This window comes from Herpailurus yagouaroundi, unplaced genomic scaffold (genome assembly GCF_014898765.1).
Source record: "Herpailurus yagouaroundi ecotype Mexico unplaced genomic scaffold, PumYag 161, whole genome shotgun sequence".
NCBI classification, from domain to species: domain Eukaryota; kingdom Metazoa; phylum Chordata; class Mammalia; order Carnivora; family Felidae; genus Herpailurus; species Herpailurus yagouaroundi.
The window spans coordinates 15,982,656-15,991,977 of record NW_024412402.1 but is presented as its reverse complement, the minus strand read 5'-3'; the positions used below and the strand labels follow the sequence as shown (position 1 = coordinate 15,991,977).

At 42.0% G+C, this 9,322-nt stretch overlaps 1 long non-coding RNA gene across 1 annotated transcript; it reads left to right on the top strand.

The window, feature by feature from the left end:
• The first annotated feature begins 3,694 nt into the window (after positions 1-3,694).
• LOC121035291 (uncharacterized) lies at positions 3,695-9,014 on the top strand. The gene is made up of 2 exons (XR_005792835.1): positions 3,695-3,834; positions 8,560-9,014. It is a non-coding gene; the product is annotated as an uncharacterized LOC121035291 (long non-coding RNA).
• The last annotated feature ends 308 nt before the right edge of the window (positions 9,015-9,322 follow it).

The following is a 9,322-nucleotide window of genomic DNA, read 5'->3' as shown; positions in this document are numbered from 1 at the left end:
AAATTGAAATAATAATAGATGAAACTTTTCTAAATTTAATGATGGACACAGAACCTTAGTGAAACCTAGCAGGATAAATACCCAAAAATTGACACCTAGCCCTATCTTATTCAAACAGCAGAAAACTAGACAAGAAGAAAATCTTGAGAGAAGCCAGAGGAAAAAAAAAATACCTACATTAAGAAAAAACTCTATAACCTAGAATTTTGTATCTAATGAAATTATCCTTCAAAAATGAGGGAGAGTTAGAGACTTTCTCAGACAAACAAAAAAGAAATTTGTTACCACTCAACCTGCCTTGCAAGAATGTTAAAGGAATTCTTCAGAGAGGGAACTTTGTCAGGAACTGACATCTGCATAAAAAAGGCACAGCGGGGCACTTGGCTGGCTCAGTTGGTTAAGCATCAGAGTTTGGCTCAGGTCATGATTCATGGTTCATGACTTTGAGCCTAGAAAGGGGCTCTGTGCTGCACAGAGCCCTCTTCAGATCTTCTGTCCCTTTCTTTTTTCTCCTCCCCAGCTCATTCTTTCTCCTTCTCTCTCTCTCTCTCTCTCTCTCTTTCCCCCTCTCTCAAAAATAAACATTAAAAAAAAAAAAAAAAGAAACAGCATAGAGGAGGAACAAATAAATGTAAAATAAAACCATTAGTTTTTTAAATGTTTTATTTATTTTTGAGAGAGAGAGAGACAGAGAGAGACAGAGTACGAGCAGGGGAGGGGCAGAGAGAGGGAGACAAAGAATCTGAAATAGGCTCCAGGCTCTGAACTGTCAGCACAGAGCCCAATGCGAGGCTTGAATTCGTGAATGGTGAGATCATGACCTGAGCCGAAGTTGGACGCTTAACCGCCTGAGCCACCCAGGTGCCCCAAAACCATTAATTTTTAAAATTCTTAATTGATCTAATAGATAAATGTTTGTTCAAATGATAGTAGCACCAATATATTGGGTAACCTGGGTAATTATAGCTTATGGATAGGTGAAGTGAATGATAGCAATGTTAGAAGGGATGGAAAGGACCAATTGGGAGATTTTGTGATAAGGCATCTCAGTACCTATCAAGTGCTATAGTGTTACTTGAAAGTAAACTTAGGGGCGCCTGGGTAGGCTCAGGTCACGATCTCACAGTTTGTGAGATTGAGCCCCATGTTGGGCTCTGCAATGATAGCACAGAGCCTGCTTGGGATTCTCTCTCTCCCTCTCTCTCTGAAAGAAAAAAAAAAGAAAGTAAACTTAGATCAGTTATAAATGTATATTTCAAACTCTAGGACAATCACTAAAAAATTTTAAAAAAGCATATTTTATATTAAGAGAAGAGAAACAAATGGAATCATATAAATGGTCAATTAAAACTGGAGCACATAAACTTTAGGGGAAAAAAGGGGTGCCTGGGTGGCTCAGTTGGTTAGCGTCTGACTCTTGACTTCAGTTCAGGTCATGATCTCACCATCGTGGGATTAAGCCCTGTGTGGGACTCTGCACTGACAGTGCAGAGGCTGTTTGGGATTCTCTCTCCCTCTCTCTCTGCCCCTCTCCTGCTTGTTTGTTCTCTCTTTCCTTCAAAATAAATAATAAGTAAACCTAAAAAAAAACTGGAGAAGATGGAGTGGGAGATTAAAAAAGAAACAAAGAACAAATGTAACAAGTTGAAAACGATTCAAATATAGATATTAATTCAACTGTATAGTCACTACAAATATAAATAGTCTAAATATGCCAATTAAAAGACAGACTGATAGAGTGGATAAAATGTAAAACTCAGTGATGTGTGACCTACAAAGCAATCCATATAAAATATAAAGATATAGGGGCGCCTGGGTGGCGCAGTCGGTTAAGCGTCCGACTTCAGCCAGGTCAAGATCTCATGGTCCATGAGTTCGAGCCCCGCGTCGGGCTCTGGGCTGATGGCTCAGAGCCTGGAGCCTGTTTCCGATTCTGTGTCTCCCTCTCTCTCTGCCCCTCCCCCGTTCATGCTCTGTCTCTCTCTGTCCCAAAAATAAATAAACGTTGAAAAAAAAATTAAAAAAAAATAAAATAAAATATAAAGATATAATGTAAATAATATAATTATTATAAAAAATATAAAATATAAGCAATATATTGTATATAAGCATATATATGTAATATAAATTAAAAGTAAAAGGATTGAGAAAGATGTACCATGCTAACACTAATTAATAGAAACTAGAGTATCTATATTAATTTCAGACAAATCAGAGTTTAGAACAAAGAAACTTATCAGGGATAAAGAAGGAATTACATAATGATAAAGGGATCAAACCTCCAGAAGACATGCTAATTCTTAAGTTCACATGCTAGAAAACAGAGCACCAAAATACATGAAGCAAAAAACTGATAAAACTGAAGGGAGAAATGGATGAATCCACTCTTATAGCTGAAGATTTCAACACCCCTATGTCAGTAACTGACATATCCAGCGGCCTGAAAATCAGTAAGGACATAGTGAAACTGAACAACATCATCAATCAAATTGATATAATTGGCATCAAGGCATGAAAAGACATGGGAGAATCTTTAATGCGTATTGCTCAGCGAAAGGAGCCATTCTGAACAGACTATATACAGAATGATTCCAACTGGAAATCCTTCTGGAAGAGGAGAAGCTATACAAACAATAAAAAGATCAATGGTTGCCATGGGGGAGGGGGAGATGGATGAATAAGTGGAGGACAGAGTATTTTTAGGGCAGTGAAACTATTCTGATGATACTGTGATCTTGGGTACACAACATTATGCATTTATCAAAGCACATAGAACTGTACAACACAAAGAGTGAAAACAAATGCAAACTACAGATTTTAGTTGATAATAGTGTTATCAGTATTGCTCATATATTGTAATGAATGTACCTCACTAATGCAAGACATTAATAACAGAGGAAACTATGAGTGAGGAAGAAGGGGCACATGGGATTTCTCTGTATTATCTGCTCAATTTTCTGTAAACCTAAAACTGTTCTAAGAAAATAAAGCTTATCACGGGGCACCTGGGTGGCTCAGCTGGTTTAGTGTCCATCTCTTGATTACAGCTCAGGTCATGATCTCTCTGTTAGTGAGTTTGAACTCTGCTTTGGCTCTGCATTAACAGCATGGAGCCTGCTTGGGATTCTTTGTCTCCCTCTCTCGCTGCCCCTCTCCCGCTCATGCACGCACACTCTCTCTCAAAATAAATAAATAAACTTGAATCATTTTCTTTTAGTAGGATTATATTCTATAATCCATGTTACAAAATCTCACAAAATGTTTTCTTGTTTAATGTGCTATGAGTTTTCCCTGTTTCTCCCTATTCTGTAAATTATAGTTTTGCTGCATATTATTTCATCATAATGGCTGTATCACACTTTGTAAAGCTTTTGTCTTCTTGTTTCAGATCATCTAGTGTTTTATCAGAATAAATAATACTGTGACTATCACCTCAGTGTAAAAATCTTTGGCTGAATTTATGACAATTTCCTCAGAATAGATTCTCCACAGGGATGGTACCAAATGGCATGATGTGAATTTATTCCAATTTATACTCCTAACAGCAGATAAATATCTTGATGGAATGTCTACACTTTGTCAGACACACTGTACTACAAAGGGTTTAGCTCCTGAGAAGCAATCGTCTCGATTATTTAAAGGCAATTTACCTTATTCATTTCTCTTTGCATGTCTTACTCCAATGACAGGGAAGAGCCATTGCACATCTTTTTCCTCTGCTTTTGCCTCTGGATACATAAATTGTGTGCACTAAGCTCGGTCTCATTAATTTTACCACAATTTTGGCATCCTTGAAATTGGAGGAAGAGAGAAATATGGGTCTTTGTGAAGCAGGTAAGACATTCTGTTGTTTAAGATAAATTCTTTAGAGATGCGGGACTTAAATCCCTATATCTTCCTGTTCCCATTAAGATTAGGTGCCTCCATTATGTTCCTCCACAGAACCCTTCACTTAACCTGCTAGAATATTTACCCCACCATAGACCAATTGCCTATTTCTGTGGGGCTCATCCTGACACAAGAATATGAATTCACTGAGGGCAGTGTCTATGGTGTCCAGTTATCTCAAAACTGCTTAGGAGAGTAACTGGAGTACCCTTGATGCTTAATAACTACTTAGTGGAGGAAAGAATGAAGACTCCGGGAGTTTGAGAAGATGATTTTTTAAAAGGCTGTGTCTGATTTCCAGGCCCATGATTTTTTTTTTTTAAGTTTTTTTTTTTTTTTAACGTTTATTTATTTTTGAGACTGAGAGAGACAGAGCATGAACGGGGGAGGGTCAGAGAGAGAGGGAGACACAGAATCTGAAACAGGCTCCAGGCTCTGAGCCATCAGCACAGAGCCTGACGCGGGGCTTGAACTCACGAACCGCGAGATCATGACCTGAGCCGAAGTCCGACGCTGAACGGACTGAGCCACCCCGGCACCCCTCCAGGCCCATGATTTTAGACACATTTGAAGAGAACATACAGAGCTTCAAAACAGAAGTGAATGGTGAATTTTCCCCGCAGGAGTTATGCTCTGTTCTGGCTTTTTTTTTTTTTTTTTTTTTTGCCCCGACCAGAGTTTATTGGGCCTGACGGCCGAGCACGGCACCGGCTACGTGGGCTCTACTGTCCTGTGCGGCCCGGGCACAGGCCTAGGTTGGGCACTACAAGGTCTCGGCTCCTACCAGGACGCTAAGGCAGTGGCCAGCGGAGGGGAGGGTCATGCGCGGCCACTGGGCCACTCGGGCACAGGCTGGAGGGCTTAGCCTCTCTGTCACTGGATGAGAAATGTCCCTTCCCTACTGTGACTCGGGCCCGAGTGGCATGTACAGAGCACACCGTCCACAATGAGCCTTGTTAGGGTGGCATTTTGGGAAAGGTGGAGATTCTACTTCAATGTTTCCGTCCACTCTCCCCACCGCAATCTTTCAGTTTATCTCACGTGCCTCGGAGTTTGTCTTCGTTAATCCTAAGGGAGCTGGAGTATTTGTGCCTTCACACTAACCGGTCATTCACTCCGGGCTGCCTTCAAAGGAATGCACATTCCCAGGCACTTCTGTACTTCCGTGTGGACAAACCAGTCTCCAGCATCCTGAGGCAAGCTCGCTGGGAAAGCGAAGCAGGGACAGGTGTTGGGATGTTACGACAGGCTTACTTGAAGCTGGTGTGTGTAAACATTTGACAAAGGGATCTGAGGGGGATGCATGAAGCACTCTGCCAGTGTGTGGTACCCTTCCCAACTGACAGCCATGTTTTTATGTCACTGCTGTGACATTAGTGAAAAACAACAACAGAACATAATACATCTGAATTGTCCATTTCTTGGGAGCATTTCCTCTGTCTGCTCTACTTCCCTAGGTCTCTAGGTTCTGCATGTTGGGGAGGTTTTGTTTTGTCCATTGGAATCAATTACTCCCCTTGCAATGGAAGGCAATGGGCCTGTTTTCTGTTAATGGTAGGTATCGTGGTTTCTGCTAACTTTGCTTTTCCCAGACAGAGCTGGAAACACTTGATTCCTTCTCATTTATCCTGGCCCCATTCCAATTCTGACAAAAACTGGCAGTTTTCAATGGACCTCGCCCTCCTGGAGCACTTAGATGTCTTCTTGCTGCTCTCAGCTTTCCTGACACTCACGCCTGGATATTGGGAAGCTTACATTTTATCCTTTTATTCTCTCTATTCTTTTGGGCCTCATTTGTAGGTTGCGTTCATAACTAGGCTGATTACCCTGGAAGGGAACAAATGAATCTAAACAGAGCGCAATTCTTTGTGGGAAGCAAGAGGAGGGTCTGTTATCCCATTACCAAGATGGTGGCGGAAGGGGTTTATGAGCAGAAACAGAGGTGTAAGAAAGGGCGCCACAGCCTGCCTGCTCTCTTTCTCCCCACCCCCTTCCTCAGATTTCCCATCTGGCTAACTTCCAGTATAGCCAGCAGGGTTCTTAGGTGCAAAGAACTGTATCTGACTGTGGCTAACTTCAGGGAGTTTATTGGAAAGAACCAGGTTTGGGAACCCAGTGGGGTTAGGAGAAGGCAGCCAGCTGGAAACTCAGCCACATCACCCTACTGTCTGGTTGGAACCATGGTGGGAGCTACTGATATCTTTTCCACGGATAACTGAGCACTGCTGGTGGCACCCCTTAATATTGCCACCTTCCAGAGCAGGGAGCTGGCAGGTTACCATCTCTGACTTTAGCATTATGAACTCTAAATTGCTTCAGGAGCATAGACCTGAGCAGGAGCATCTGAATGCCTGAGGTTGGGTTGACAGCACTATTGGGAAGTGTTAACGGTAGGTATCCTGGTGTCTCCCATAGTGTGGAGATTCCGCTAAGACTTACATAAGAGAAGACCCCACCAAATAGGACAGCTAGTTACACACCTTGCTCAAGTTTCTGCCCAAATTTCACTTCCTTATTGAAGAGATTCAGTCTGATTTATCCTGTTATCACAAGCTTTCGTTTCTTTGAAACTTTTTGGCTTGGGATTTTCAGGCGTCACATGCAATGTGGATTCCAGCCCCAAATACATCCAAGTGTGGGCTTGCAGTTAGGATTTCCCAGAGGAGTGTTACTGCTTCATCCACAGCCAATGCTAAGAAGAGCCTGGGACACTTTTTTTCTACTTCACTCACTGGGAAGGAAGGCTGCCTGGGCCCAGGCTTTGTCTCCAGTCCCTCGCATATGAACACTTGGTCTCGAAGATTCCCCAGGATACGTATAGGCTCCACCCTTCACCTGCTTTGTATGGTTCTTGCTTTTCTGTCTCTTCTGTCCACCCAGGAACCTCTTTACTTTCCTGGCAGCTCAGTCATGCACCAAAATTATGCATTTTTCTTTAACTCAGCATGCTCAACTGGAAGGAGTTTTTCTAAATCTCCAACTGCTATATGGCCCCAAATGGCTGCCCCATACATAATTTTAGATTTTATAAATGAATGAATAAATGAGTGATACGACAGTAAATGAATGAATGAAAGTTGTATTTTATACTGTAGTGACTTGGCTATTGCTTTACATTTGCTGAATCTCAGAAGGGAGTGAAGAAAGCAGTGGGTAAGAGTCTTCCTGCTGAAAGGGGAGAGAATTTTCCTAAAAGTCAGCCGTAGAACATTCAACATTGAAACTGGAAGGAGATTCTCTGGGTAGAGAGTAGTTATCGGACCACGTGCCATAGGTTCTTCACTGGGGACTCCTCCTTATCTTGCCCTTGTGTCTTCTGCCTGATGCTGACATCACATAGGTGCTGCCCAATGGGATGCAGGCCTCATAGGGTTGCTACTCCCTATGCTCCCGTGCTCAACACGGGAAAAATGACTGCATGTGGCAAGGCCACAGACTTTCAAATAATACTTCCAAAATGACGTCCCTGCTATTTTCTTTTTTAAAGGCTGGGGAGCACCTGGGCTATATGTATATAGATGTACATATATGTAAACATTCATTGACACTTAAGATTTGTGCCCTTTCTTGTTTCTACATTAAATCTCAATAAAAAAGACACACACATGCACACACATGCACACACACACACAGTTTTATGGGGCTAGAAAATAAAGGCTAGATAAAACAAAACACAGAACACTGGTGGAAAATGTGTCTTATGGATGCCATTACTCATCTTTAGTACATGCCCCACAGGGGTTACTCTCCTCCCTGTACCTGGGGAAGAAGCCCTCGCTCATCCTCAGCATTGAGGGTCTCACTTGGACATGTGTATGTCTCAAAGTCCAGATAAAGCGGGAGACCGACTTCTCCCTCCTCAGTCTATGTAGGGTCTCAGTGTCAACTTTTGTTTGTGGTTCTACTTCTCCCTTGGGAGACTGACACTGCCAATGCCTTTAAGTTGCAGAAGAAATCCTATTACCTAGCAGAGTTCATGTTGTTCTCACAGCAAATGAAGGAGTTTGAGTTTGAACCAGCTTTGACTGGCCATAAATCCCATATACTTTGCACGGAATGACATTGCCGTACAGTTTTAATTTCTCTGAGAATAAGAGAATTAATTCCTGCCTGGAGCCCACCCAATTTGTAACCACAATGCTGTAATCAGAGTTTCCAATATAAAGTTCTGGATATATGGCAGCACAGCGCATTAGTATTTTTGAGAGAAGGTAGACATGAGTTTGCACCTCTTCTCTGTCTTTTACTAACCATGTGAATTTGAGCTAATTATTTCACTTTGTTAAACCCAGCTTAGTTACCTGTAAAAAGAAATAAACATCATTTGGCTGCCATTAAGAATAATGGACACAATTTCTGGAAAGCACTTTGCATAATGCCAGAAACTTCCTTTTTTCCCCTAGCTTTCTTCCTTTCTGAAGGAAATATGAAGTTTCACGTTCTACTTACAATTTATTGAAATTTCCTTTTGAAAATCGATATGATGGGTAAGGACCAAAAAAGGAATCTGTTTCCTGACTTAACAGTGAGAGGTGGGTTCTGCTACCCCATTTAACAGATGAAGTAAATGAGGCTTAGAGACTTCAACTTGCTACTTACAGCTAATATGCCAGAAAAATTGTTGAGACATTATTGTATGTTATTTTCCTTATCTTCTCTCTCCCCTAACAGGTACAATTTCACAATTTTCCTGCCCTTCTCCAGCCTGGCTGAAATCTTAAGGCTTGCTGTTTGAAGAGTTTGAACCACAGGGCCCCTGGACTCTAGACACTAGGCAAGGGGACCAACCAAACTGAAAAGACAGGGGTTAGGTGAAATTCTTGGAGTTAGTCACCAAACTCTCTGAATGTTGGCAGCATCATTATTAAGGCACTTTCCTTCCACCTCTTAAATTAGAAGACCACGGTCTCCTTTCTGGTGAAACTGCCCAGCCTATGAGGAAAGACCCGTAGATACTGAAGTTGGGGTTCTTACATGAACCACCAAAGAGTGAAGTCTTCCAATTTCCAAGTGTGGCCCAAGCCTGTTGAGTGTCCTCTCAACTCAGTTTCAAGAGAATAGTCAAGGATCACTGAGCACTTGAAGAAAGATTATGACATGAATAAAAGGAATTCAGATGAAACAGAGAATGTTTTGCCACAGATGCCTTCCACGGCAGAAGATATGTAGAGGCAGATAGATAGACAGGCAGGGATCTAATGCAGGCAAACACAACTTGTATTGGCCAGTCTCATCATGCTTGTGGTGAGCTGGGGGATTCCTAAATGGGTTGACCACAAAGGCACTCTGCCGGTTACTGAAGTTAATGTTAAGAAACTGATAGGAAGCCCTGGAACAGGAATACATTCTCAAGGCAGCCCTCTGCTGGAATGGAAAACAAGAGCTGGAACACAATCTATCAGTAATTCTTCGGGTTGCTACTTCTTTGCCTCCT